A 13,178-nucleotide genomic window follows, 5' to 3' on the forward strand; every position below is an offset into this window, starting at 1 on the left:
GAGGCAAAGGTAGCAGATAAGGAAATAATTCTAATGAGAGATACATGGCTACAATGAAAGAAGTGGCAGAGAAGGTAACAGGCGTGCAGATTTGGAGTCAGAGCTGCAACTGTGGATGATAAGATTGACTGTGAGGTGATAAAGGTGTCAACTGCTGAATTGAAACGGAATTCCCAAGACACGTTTCCAAAAGTGAAGTCTGGGTGTGTGGGTAGACATTTGCCTACAAAGTTCTCTCATACCCCACAAGATTATGGTGGTAATAGCTCTCCTCTACAGAACAATGGTGGCAGCCAACCATAGGGACAGTGTGTGACCCTGTTACATGATGGAGATCAGGGCTATGGGGCTCTTGATTCAGCAGAGGGGAAGGAGATGGATAGTTATCCATAGAAGCGACAGGGGACATACCACAGAAGGAATTGAGTTGTCACTATCATTACCATGCCTTGTTACTAAAAGTCCTCTTGTGTTCCTTATTTCCCTGATCAGGATAGGATCTCTAGAGAAATTACATAATGAATTCAAATTTACACGGCCATGTAATGGTTGAAATAAGACCTGGTCCTAAGCTGTCCACTTCTATGTTTCTTTCTTCGCTGTGTTCCAATATTCACCTTGGAGTGCAGATTCCTCCCTTACACCTTTAAGTTTCATATTAAAAAATCTCCGAGTGATAGTCTCTGTTCTTGATATGAGAACAAGGCAAATGAGTGTGCAATGGTTTTGAGTGTATCTCCTGTGTCTTCCCAGTAGAGTTAAGACCAAAGACCTGCTGATTTGTAATTACATGTTTTTGGTCCAGTTACTTAATAGCTCTGAGCCCTAGGATTATACAGGGCTCTTGCTTAAAGTCACCAACAACATGTTTGTGACATGCTCAACATATTACCAATGCCTGTATTAAATTTCTTTAAAAATGTATTAATACTATTTGTTTTTATTAGTGGTAATTTCCCTATCTTGGCTGGGTCAATGAGTAGACATGCAAATGGATAAAGAAATGTTCTGTGACAACATTTTTTTTTTAATTTTTGGAAAAGCCACTTTATTAAGGATTTCTGGTTCTTTGATCTGCTTTGGCAGCCTATCTAAAAGGGTGGGGATTCCAGTTTCAAGCTATACCTAACACATGCTGGGTTGTCTGAATAGAATGGCTGCAGAGAGGAAATGGCCAATAATGTTAAGAACAGAGTCTAACAGAAATGTCTCCAGCTGCAAGATCATCAGGCCCGGAAATTATTTACGCTATTGTTGATCTAGAATCCACTACTACAATTTTAAAATTAATTTAGTCTAATTACCCCCACTTAATAAGATAACTTGTCAGTTATCACCACTCCCATAATCTCCTGAATTTCCATCTCTTTTTAGCCTGAATTATCCTCTTATAAGCTTGTTTTTAATGTATTGCCAAAAAAAAAATCCTTGGAGGTATAATTAACTTTTTCATTCAGAATCCTAATTTCCTCTCCAGCTCTGTTGCTGCAGTATTTAAACTATTTATTATGCAAACTTGCATAACTTAAACTATGAATTATGTACAAATCTATGAATGCAAGCTCTGTCCTAATCATGGCATTTTGGTGCCTTTCTAGTTCAAGGTAAGCAAATGTGTGGGAAATGAATGCTGCAATTCACAAATGGACTTATATCCAAGACGAGGCTTTTTAAAGGATGATTTATCTATGCCAGTTAGTATTTTTTAATCATTTAAAAATGTGCATTACTTAACTCATATCAATTTTAATTGTTCCTCTTGCAAATGATGGAGATTTTGGTGTGAATTTTTGTATACATGTCTGATGATTAACCTATTTCTCCAATCGTTCATTCACTCATGCACTCCTTCTCCAGCTTATCGAATATTTGTTGAAGAACAACTGAGGGTTGACCACACTAGGCATAGAAATGTAACAGTCAATATAATGTACTCAGTTTATAGGGCAGGAAAAGTGTTCCAGAGAATTTCATGCTTACTTTAAGAATAAGAACTAGATGGGCAAAAAGTGGGTGCAAGCATTTATATCTATGAACTTCTGCATATGTTGGAAGGGGTGGACAAAAATTGAAGTGGACAGAAGGCAAGAATGTGCACAAGCTAGAACCTCCAATAAAGCAGAACCTATTCAAGGATGATAAAAAAATGTATGATTAAAACTGAGAGATTTAAGAGAAGTAAGAATTAAGGCTGTAGAATAAGCAATTGAGAAACATATGCTTATATCATTAACATTAACTATTCTTTAACTTGTCTTTCTAGAGATAATATTTTAAAATGTCACTTAATACATGCTAGAATATAGACTTGATAATTTTTAATTATCAGGTGACACATAAGCAACAAATAGAATCTCAGTAGCAGAGAATCTGAAAAAACATCTCCATTTTTTTTTCTTTAATTTGTGTGTCCTATGCAAGTTGTGTAACTTTTTGAGCCTTGGTATTCTCATTTGCCTAACAACATAACACGGTTGGCATCCTATAGACACTGTAGGCAGTTCAAGAAGCTACTACGTTTTGGCATTAAAGTTCAAATGTGGGACATCTGACTCTCCCAAATGCACGTTCATTGTCATCTTCAATCATCTTCTAGTCATTTGCCTCTAAAGTGGAAGAAGACAAAGCACAGAATAAACAACAGCTCATCTTTACTATTCTAGAACATACTCTAGACACTGCTCTGAATGATCACCTATGTCTAAACAATGGAGCAGTAATTACTGTTCTTCCCACTTTACATAGGAGGAATGCAAACACAGAAAATTTTAAGTAATGTGTCTAATATTTGTTAGTGGTGGATCTAACACTTGAACCCAGGCCATCTGGACTGCAGCATCCTTCCTTCACTACTCCCCAGTAGTCTCTCCCTTTTATGAAGTAAATACATAAAAGACAGCAAGCACCTTTCTATCTTTGCTGATGGACATGGACTTCATTTTCATGTGATTCCTAATGATTTCAGAAGAGAAAACGTACCCTGGTTCCAACAACGCAGTGACCTAGAACATGACACAGAGAAAAACCTCATGAATATTTGCCAAGGAGAACAACACATGAATGAAGGAATAAAGGCTAGTGAAGAGGATCCCAGCAAAATAGGAAATAGCCTGGGCTGAAGGTCACGAATCAGTCCTCTATCACTTATGGAAAGCTACTTTCTCTATCCAGAAAATTTGTATGCACTGAAAAACAAAATAAGGTGATAAAATTAACCACTCAGGTATCCATCATGATGGATATTTTGTTCTAAAAATCTCAAAATGAGTAGTCCAACATTTAAAATGATATTCCTGGGATAAAACTTGATATTGAAGAAAACATTTCTTGGCAACTTGCCTAATAACATCGAAGGCAATTAAAACTAAAGTATTTTTTTTTCCTGGAATCACATTCTATTGCACCAGCTGTGGAGTTTATTTGTTTGCTCAAGTTCGCCCAGTTGGAGTTAATATCTTTGCTTTATATTCCTATTGCACTTTCTCAGTCCCTTTGTTGCAACACTTGTAACAGTCTGGCTAATATTAAGATTGTTTGCGTATATGCCTGTCTCTCCTATTGAATTAGAGCCCCCTAAAGGCAGTGACTGCTCTTATGATCTCTCTGTCCCCCACTGTGCCTAACATTGTGCCCAGCATGTCATAAAGACTCAGTGAATATTCATTGACTCCAGTGGACTCACATCTCTGCAACTTGACTCAATTTAAATTTTTGAAATGATTTCAATTTCTTTTCTGTTGACATTTTCTTTATAATAGTAGAAATCAGATTGCTGTTTACAAGAAGTTTGCAACCGAATTTACTTTTTGGTAGTTGTCAAAATCTATAATGAAAAAATAGACAAAAATTCAAAATGAAATCAAAAGGTAATAGTGAAAAATAAGATTAATCTACACTAGTAGCAGAGGTTAGAACAATAAGAGATGTTTATACTCCAAATTGTGTAAGAAGTACATATAAGAATATCTCAAGTTAAAACATGGCTAATTTAAACTATACTATAATATCTCCAAATGGTTCTACATGCTTGCACACAGATCAATTTCTAAAATGGGATGAGTTATATTAGTTACACATTATATTTGGAAAAGAAACATGTGAAAATTTAGAGGACTTAATTTCTATTCTTTGCTTTGCCCTTTACTTGCTGAGTTATCAGGAGAAAGCAAGTCCATCCTTATGGTTTAGATATGAGCTGTCCCCAAAAAACTCATTCATGAGACAAAGCAAAAAAAAAAAAAAAAAGTTTAGAGGTGAAATTATTGTTTTTTGAGAATTTTAACCTAATCAGTGCATTAATGCCTGATATTGATTGACTGGGTGGTAACTGTAGGCATTACTGTAGGCAGTCACGGGGATCTTCCCCTTAGGATTTGCATTTTGTCCATGGTGAGGGGAGTCTCTCTCTCCATCTCTGCTTCCTGGTGGCCATGTCCTGAGCCACTTTTCCTTCACACACTCTTCTGCCATCATTTCTGCCTCACCTGTGTCCCTAGTAATGGAGCTAGCCGTGTATGGACTAAGACCTCTGAAACTATGAGACCCTAAATTGTTCTTGTCAGATCTTTTGTTTTTAGCAGCAAAAAAGTTGACTAAACCATCACCCTATGTTACTTCATGTCCCCGTTTATCAATATGAAAGGTAACAGTTATCCTGAATGATTAAATGGTACTGAAGAGTATACGCTCTTTAATTTGGTTTTAAGGGTGAAAAACTCTGGGTTCCACCACTAATTAGATACATGACTTTGGGCAATTCTTTAATATTTGTATATTTTATTTTTTCATGAGATTTAGATGATAATAATATCTTTTCAAAAAGTGTAGAGTTTAAATACGATAATTGTTGGTATAAAGTCTACTAAGTAATAAGTTGTTCATGAATTTTAACTATTTTTATACCTCTACTTCATTGTAGTAAGAATCAAAATAATTTTGCCAGGAATTTTACAAGTGACAGACAAATATTTGCAAATTTGAAAGTATGCAAGTGGAAAATTATTGATAAAGTCTTTACATGTAATAATTAATTCACCTTTTTTTCTCCTCTCAAAAGAAAATGAGTCTCTTATCTCTTGAATGAGTTGGAAGTTATCCATAAGTATATGTAATAGACATAGGGTATAACTGTAATACTATAAAAATCAAACAATAACAATATAATCATGAGTAACATATGAACAGCAGGCACATGCAGTTTCTATAAAATGTCCAAGTTCCATTATGCATTATTGCCTCCAATACCAAGCCTTGAGAAGATTCTGGGGAACTGGGCACATGAACATGTTTTATACTGAACAGAACTGGGTCCGGTAAATATGCAGGATTTGGACAGTGTTATCAAGTTTCAGCTTCTGTCCCAATCCTTAATAAAAGGAATGTAATAAGTAGCTTCTTTTTTAAGTCAAATAAAAAGCCAAGAACCAGTTGGCAATTCTAGTGAATGTTTTCCATCAATATTTAGGGACCTCCAGATATCAAAGATCTCACAGGTCATAGTAAATGTTCTCTATCTTCTACTACACTTAGGAGTGGGAGATTCACAGTAGGGAGACAGAAAGGACTGCATTCTGCTGCATGCTGGACTCCCAGGTGCAACCATGTTTTGATCTAGAGTCCAGAAATTTTGCACTTCCCAACAACCCTCATTGAGTTTTCTCCTGAAGGTCAGAACTTCAGTGATCAATCAACCAAAACAAGACAAACAAGGGGGCTGACAGCTAGATGAAGGAGAAAAGTGGAGGAAAGAAACAAGGATCTGAAGGAGAAATTAACTCAGTCAAAACAACTGAAAATTCATATATATATATATNTCATAATGGCTCCAGGAGCAATCATTCATACATCATATATATATATATATATATATATATATATATATATATAAAATATATAACCTTACTGAAATATAAGGGCATGACAAACTGTATAACATATTATACAATGCTAACAAAAGAGCCATGCACTTGACATGAATACATTTAATAGATTTAATATCATAAAGTGTCATTTTTTCAATAATTAATACGAGAAAGAGAAACATCAAAGACAATATATAAAAGAATGATCACGAATGCGGATATAAGTGATTTTGACCAAAAATACAGGATATTTAGAAGTCTCAAAAGGAAAGAAAAAAATGAATGGACATAAAAAAAGCAATTAAACAAAAAATGGAAAAACATTAAGAAAACCATTGTGTCATAATATTAATTTTTCATTTTAGTGTTTGTTGGCATATTATAGTTATACCTAATAGTGGGGTTCATTTTAATGTATTCATAGATGCATACAGAAATTTAACTTTGACATAAGATTTCTTTAAATATATCAACATAATTCTGTATATCAACATAGTAACGGGGAAAACTTGATGGCTTCTCCATTAAAATATTTTAAAAAGGCATCCAAGAAATTCACAAATCACACTTAATAAAATATAGCTATACCAGAATTGAACAAAATTATTTAATGTTATATCAGGAAGATGAAAGAAATGACTGCTACCTACATTAGCACTCAAAGATCTCTTGATGTTCTAGCAAATACCAAAAAGCATAAAGTCCAATATTTTGTGCATTTAATACTTGATTTAAATCTCTGTTTTTCAATAAGGTCATATATCTAGAGAATCTAAAGTTTCAGATAGAAGAAACTTATAGAAATAGTAAAACAATTTCATAAGTTAGCTAGGTTTAAAAAAAATTATATGGTGTGTGTGTGTGTGTGTGTGTATTCATTCTAGCAATAAGCAACTAAAAAGAGCAATGGAGAACTAATAAAGCTAGCTTCAAAGTAATAAAATGAATAGAAATCACATTAACATGAAAGGAACAAGACCCATAAATATAAAAAGCCCACAAAATATTATCAAACAACACAAAGAAAACAAAAGCCCACAAGGGAAAATAATATTCCTCTGAATGGAATGATGTAATATTGAAATAGGTCAAGTTCCATTAGTACTTAATATGAGATAAATTATGAGAATACAATATAAAATTAAATCATTTCTAATTAGAATAAAACTATATGCTTTACCTTTCTATAAATATCTATATCTATCTCTTACCAATTTATTAGCCACAGAAGACTTTCAGAAATGATATTATAGTTCACATACTATCAAATTAATATACATCAAAAGTATCTAAAGGTTGTCTTGCCTTGCCTTGCTAATATTGGAACAGGTTGTAACAACCCTGTGTTCAACTCAAAGTCACATTGGAATAAGAACAGAAAATACATCAGTCTCTGCAGGCTAATAATCACTTATCTATTCTGACACATTATCCAATCATGATAGCTTTGCCATATTTTAGATAAACATGCCAAGTGTACTACTATTTAAGGACCTTTACATGTGCTATTCCCTCCAGTTCAAATGCTACCAATTAGATACATGCACAATATGCTCTTCAGCATCCTCCAATGTTGAAATGTTATTTTATGATAAAAGACATCTCTGGATCTTCAACCTCAAGGAGCACCCTCTGCCCTTTGTTCCCTATGTTACCCTATCATCCTCAAACAGTTAGTTACAAATTTAGTTAGTTAGCCTGTTGTTGTTTTCTGCTTTCCCTACTAGACTATAAACTAAATGAGAATGGGTACTTAAGTGGCTTTTTGTTTCACATTATAAATCCAGAACTTAGAAAATTCCATGGCACAAAACATACATTCAAAATTCTAAAATAAGTCACAATATTTATATGAGAATTTAAAATGGAACAAAGGCAGCATTTCTATATGGGGGAAAGGGATGGTTGGATAAATAGAGCTGGCACAACTGGCTACCCATCTGGAAGAAAATTAAGTTGGAGCCTGTCTCACATCATAGAAAAATAAATTCCAGATGGTTCTGAAGCTTAAATACAAAAATAAATGATTAAATAAATAAAAAAAGTATCACAATATAGTCTAAGCATAGGGGTAAACTTCATAATTGAGAAAAGAAAGAGATGATTAAAAAGACCATACTTATCTGTTAAAAAAAGAACATATATTTAATAACTGTTATCTCTATATAGATGATATATCTATTATTTATATACTACACAGAAGTATATATGCACATATATAAACATAATAAATAGCTTTAAAAAAGACTACAGAAAATAAAATATTTACCAACTTGGCAGCAAGGAATGAAGATTTGAGATCGTTTATTAAAAATTTATTACAAATATAAAGAAAACAACTAAGAATAAAAGTATATCATTTTCAATATCAAATCTCATCATTTTCAATAGTCAATGACAATATGAAAGATTTAATACCAGCGAAGAAAATACAACTTGCAGTTATTATGAAGTACACTTTCACATCCACTGAATCAGGGAACTTTATCCATATGTCTCATTTTCTTATATGTAGGTCACCTATAAAAACCTAGAAAGTTTTATAGGACACCCATAAATTTGCTGAATTTAAGTTTTTATAGGTATCCTATAGATAGGATGATGGGATAAAATAAGTGAATGATGTAATATTTTGTAGTGGCATTACAGTATAAAAATGCTATCATCCGTTGTATAAATTTGCATTTCAATAGAACTTCTGGAGAGCAATGTGGCATTATCAATAAAAATTAATATTATTTATACTGTATGTGTTAATCAACTTTGGTTGCAATAACAAAGAATCCCCCAAGTAACAATGACTTGGAAAAATGATAGTTATTTACAAGTATGAGATTCATCTATGACTCTGGTGTAGTTGGTTAGAGGTTGTCTGTATAGGAACCAGGTTCAAGGCAGTCACTGTTGAGGGACTGTTCTTCTTTTGAGATAGCACAAAATTCAGGAAAGTGTTAAGATTTTACCTTTCAATATCATACCCCTTTGATTCTAGCAAGTGCAAATTCTCTGAGGTAGGAAGGTGCATTTAAACCTAAGGCATGAAGAACAAGAGAGTGAATACTCTAATAAGTAATAGTAATAATTAATACTTAGTAATACTCTAATAGGTAAAATTAATAGTAATAAAGCATCTATCATCTATCAAATCAGAATGTTCACTCCACTGATCTATCCTATGGAAATCACACATGAATATTTATCTGTGCAGAAAGCTGAATAGTGTTCCCCAAAATATCTAAGACCTAATCTCCTGAACCTCTGAATATGTTATCTTACATGGTGAAAGGGACTTTGTATATGAAATTAAATTTAGGGTTTTGAGATTGGGAAATCATCCTGGCTTGTCAGTGTGAACCCGGTCATCACAAGTATACTTATGAGTGGGAAGAAGGAGGATCAGTTGGTGAGAGATTTGTGTTGACAGAAGGAACAGGTTGAAGTGATGTCAGCAAGGTGCTAATGCACCAGAAATGGGAAGCTTCCAGAAATGAAAGATAAATAGGGAGCAGTTTTTACCCTAGACCCTCCAAAAGGAACTGTCAATAGACTTTAGGACTTCTAATCCCTAGTATTGTAAGAAAACTATTATTTAAACTACTAAATCTGTGATAATTTTCTTTTTTTTAGGTGAACATGATACCTTTATTGTATTTATTTGTTTTTATATAGTGCTGAGGATTGAATCCAGTGCCACACACATGCTAGCCAAGCACTCTACCTCTGAGTTACAACCCCAGCCCTGTGATAATTTTTTTTATAATGACAATAGAAAAGTAATTCTTCCTCACATGTGCCTTACCAGTCCATTATTTTTTGTGCAAACATCAGAAAGTATTTACACAAATTAAGATGTCTATGACATCACTAGATGACATAATCTTGTGAACCATAGTTGTATATTGTTGTTAACTGAAATGTCATTATGAGGTGTGTGTGCGTGCACACACACACTCACACAAGGATGCTAATTACAACATGGTTGATAATGCCAAAATATAGAGACAAAGCAGATTCCATTCATTATTAGAGAGAAGTTAAAAATCACAGCACACCACGGAATATGTCTAAATCATTGAATATGATCTACTAAAAATATGAATTATACCTGTAATGATTTATTTGGAGGATATTTTGAGTGATATTATTGAAAAATGCATGATATCAAAAACATGTAATATGATCCTATTTTTATAATGAACCAGGGTGATAATATTCATTTTTATGAAATAGAATGGTATTTACATTACTCTACATGTCTGCATTATATATACATACATATACATATATGTAATTGTAAATATTTTTTGGTATATACTGCATATATAATTTAATTGTAGCAAAAACATATAATGATATACATCTACATGTTGCCTTGGTTACTTGGGGAGCACACAATGATGATGAATTGGTTGGAGGGAAAAGAAGAGCAATTAGAAAGCCTAACTTAAAAGAAAAAAAAAAACCTGTATGATGTGATTTGAATAATATAAAATTACATATATAATCATAAATTCAAAAACAGTTAAGTGCCATATACATCTACATTGCCTCACAAGACTATCTATGATTTATTTTATTTTTTTATGATTTATTTTTAATTGGTGGGGATGGGGAAAATTTAGAGATGCAGTATAATGTAAATAACATTATAATGATAATGTATTAACACACATATATGCACACATACATCTGAGCCCTATGTACTATTCTTGTAAACATAAACAGACTTCTGTGAATCTATAATTATTTCCAAATAAAAAGTTTAAAAAAGTGAAAAACAAGGGCTAAGTATATAATTCAGTGGTGGAGCATGTGCCAGCCTACTTACAGCTCTGAGTCGGCATAAAAACAAAACAAAACATTTTTTCTAAGTGTTTTTTATTCCTTTTATTTTAACTATAGGATTATTATTATTACTATTTTTCTAACAAGAGTTGATGACCCATGTTAGTATAATCTCAGGATTATTTGGCATTACTTAATGTAAGAACTGTTTACTGATAACCTATTTTAGCCAACTATCATAACAGGCAATTTTTATGCAGTGTAGATTTCATCTCTTTCACTTGAAGAGCTTAAATTCGACTAGGGGTGCAAGACTGGAGATACAGGACAGTTACTACCAAAAGATTTCCAGCCACAGCCCACTAGAGCCCAGCTTTAGAGGAGATGTCACAAGCTCTCCTCCAAACTACAGTCAGGAAGAGCAAATATAGTTTATCATAACTTATATTTTGTATTTTGTTAATCACAGAAGTAACAAAATCTCATGTTTTTTAAGAAACTAGAATGATTGAGAAAAGTTGACAGAGGAAATCATAAAAATTCTGAGTTCTTTCCTTTGGTTTTTCGTATAACATAAATAAAGTTACATTTATACAGTAAAGTATAATTGAAACTTATCTTTATATTTTTCCTATATTTAAATTAGAACATTAAATTTCATGTTAATACAAATTATCAGTAACTTGTTTTCTTCTAGCACTCTCAAAATCACCTTTTATTTCTATTTCTTTGTTGAAGTAAAATTAATATACAAAGCACTGCACATATTTAATGTATACAAATGATGAGCTTGGACACATGCATACATCTGTGAAACCATCACCATCATCTGGGTAATAAACATACCTATCACCTCTAAGCATGTTCCCTAACTCCATTTGTTTCAGTTCATGTGATATAAACTCTTATTTGGCACCAATTCTCTTCACACGTTTTTGGTATGCAGTACAGTGTCATTAACAATGGTAAGCTATAGACAGCAGGTTTCTAACATGTATTAATCCTGCCTAAGTGAAACTTCAAACTCATTGAACAGATCCCTATTTCATCCACCCCCTATGCCTGGTAACCTCTGATCTAGTCTTGTCTTTTCTGAATTTGACTATTTCCATATCTCATTTAAATGAAATGAGGCAGGATTTGTCCTTCTGTGACTAGTTTATTACACTTAACATAGTATCACAATGTATAGCATTGTGAAATTATTCAATTTCACAGATGTATAGTGTATGTCCACCTTTGCTGTGCCAAGGGGCTGGCTGGTGGTGCCCAGGAAGAGGGAGCAGCAGAGTCATTGCTGGCCTTCACCTTGACTGAACCATTCCCTCTGTTGTCCTCTATGAAATGTCTTTACCCGTTTTCATTGTTGTGAATGAGTTTCTGATAAACATCTTACTGAAGAAAACCTTCAGTGAATCTAGGAATGTTACTTTATGATATATTCCCTGAAGTAAAATTATTTGGTCAAAGTGGAAAAATAATTTTTAAGAACTTTGATACCTTTCACCTGCCACACAAATTAGATGAAGAAGGTTGCCGAACTCCAGGATTCACAATCAATCATTGTGACCTTGATGCTAAGCATATGCCATATAAAAGGCTAATAACCTTGCATATTTTTTTCAAGTATTTTATCCCAGTAGATAAGACTCAAGTGAAGCTAACCTATCACTAAAAGGAGATGATATATAACATTTATTTACTTGGGGTTTATTCTACATCAAATACTACTTTATATTTGCTACTTTTTATCGTAAATAGAAGATCCTCCACAAATCAATACTTGACCAATAAACTTCTGCACATATAAAAGACTGTAGTTTAGGTAATGCTTTGATTTGCATGATTTCATTTATGACCAACAAGTTTTATCACTCTAGAAATATGTTTCCATTTGTCTGTTTTCCCCCTGAGTTCTCTCATTCAACAAATGTGTAGTAGCTGATTTTTCAGAAAAATGTCAAAAAATAACTTCAAGGTGATTTACATTTGAAAAAGGAGGGAAGGAAAGAAAGTCAGTGGAGATGTTTTAAAGGAACTTTATGAAAGCGTTTGAAGCTTTGAAAGGTGATTTCCCCTCCTCCTCAACAATTTCCGACAAAAGCTCAATTTGGTACTTTGCCCTCCAGTTGGTGGTGTCCCTTTAATTTTATGGGACCTTAGTTTGCCTTCTTTTCTGATATCCCAATGAAAGAGGAAACCAGACAATGTGACTGTACTGATCTGAAATGCTTCCTTCTCTTGTTTCTCTCCACCACCTCCTCACCCCTAGACTTTCCTCTGAGGAATGCCATTCTTTCTGACAATGGAATTCTGTTGTTACAGTATTACATGTTACTACATGATTACAATAATGTAGCTATTCTATGGTGGGGTACAAAATAAAACAATTCCTGAACTTAAAAGACCCACAGAGAATGTAGATGAGAGGGAGGGAGGGGGAGAGATGAGAGAGAGAGAGAGAGAGAGAGAGAGAGAGAGAGAGAGAGAGAGGAGGAGGAGGAGAGAGAGAGAGAGAGAGAAGGAGGAGAG

Source organism: Marmota marmota, unplaced genomic scaffold (genome assembly GCF_001458135.2).
Source record: "Marmota marmota marmota unplaced genomic scaffold, marMar, whole genome shotgun sequence".
NCBI lineage: Eukaryota > Metazoa > Chordata > Mammalia > Rodentia > Sciuridae > Marmota > Marmota marmota.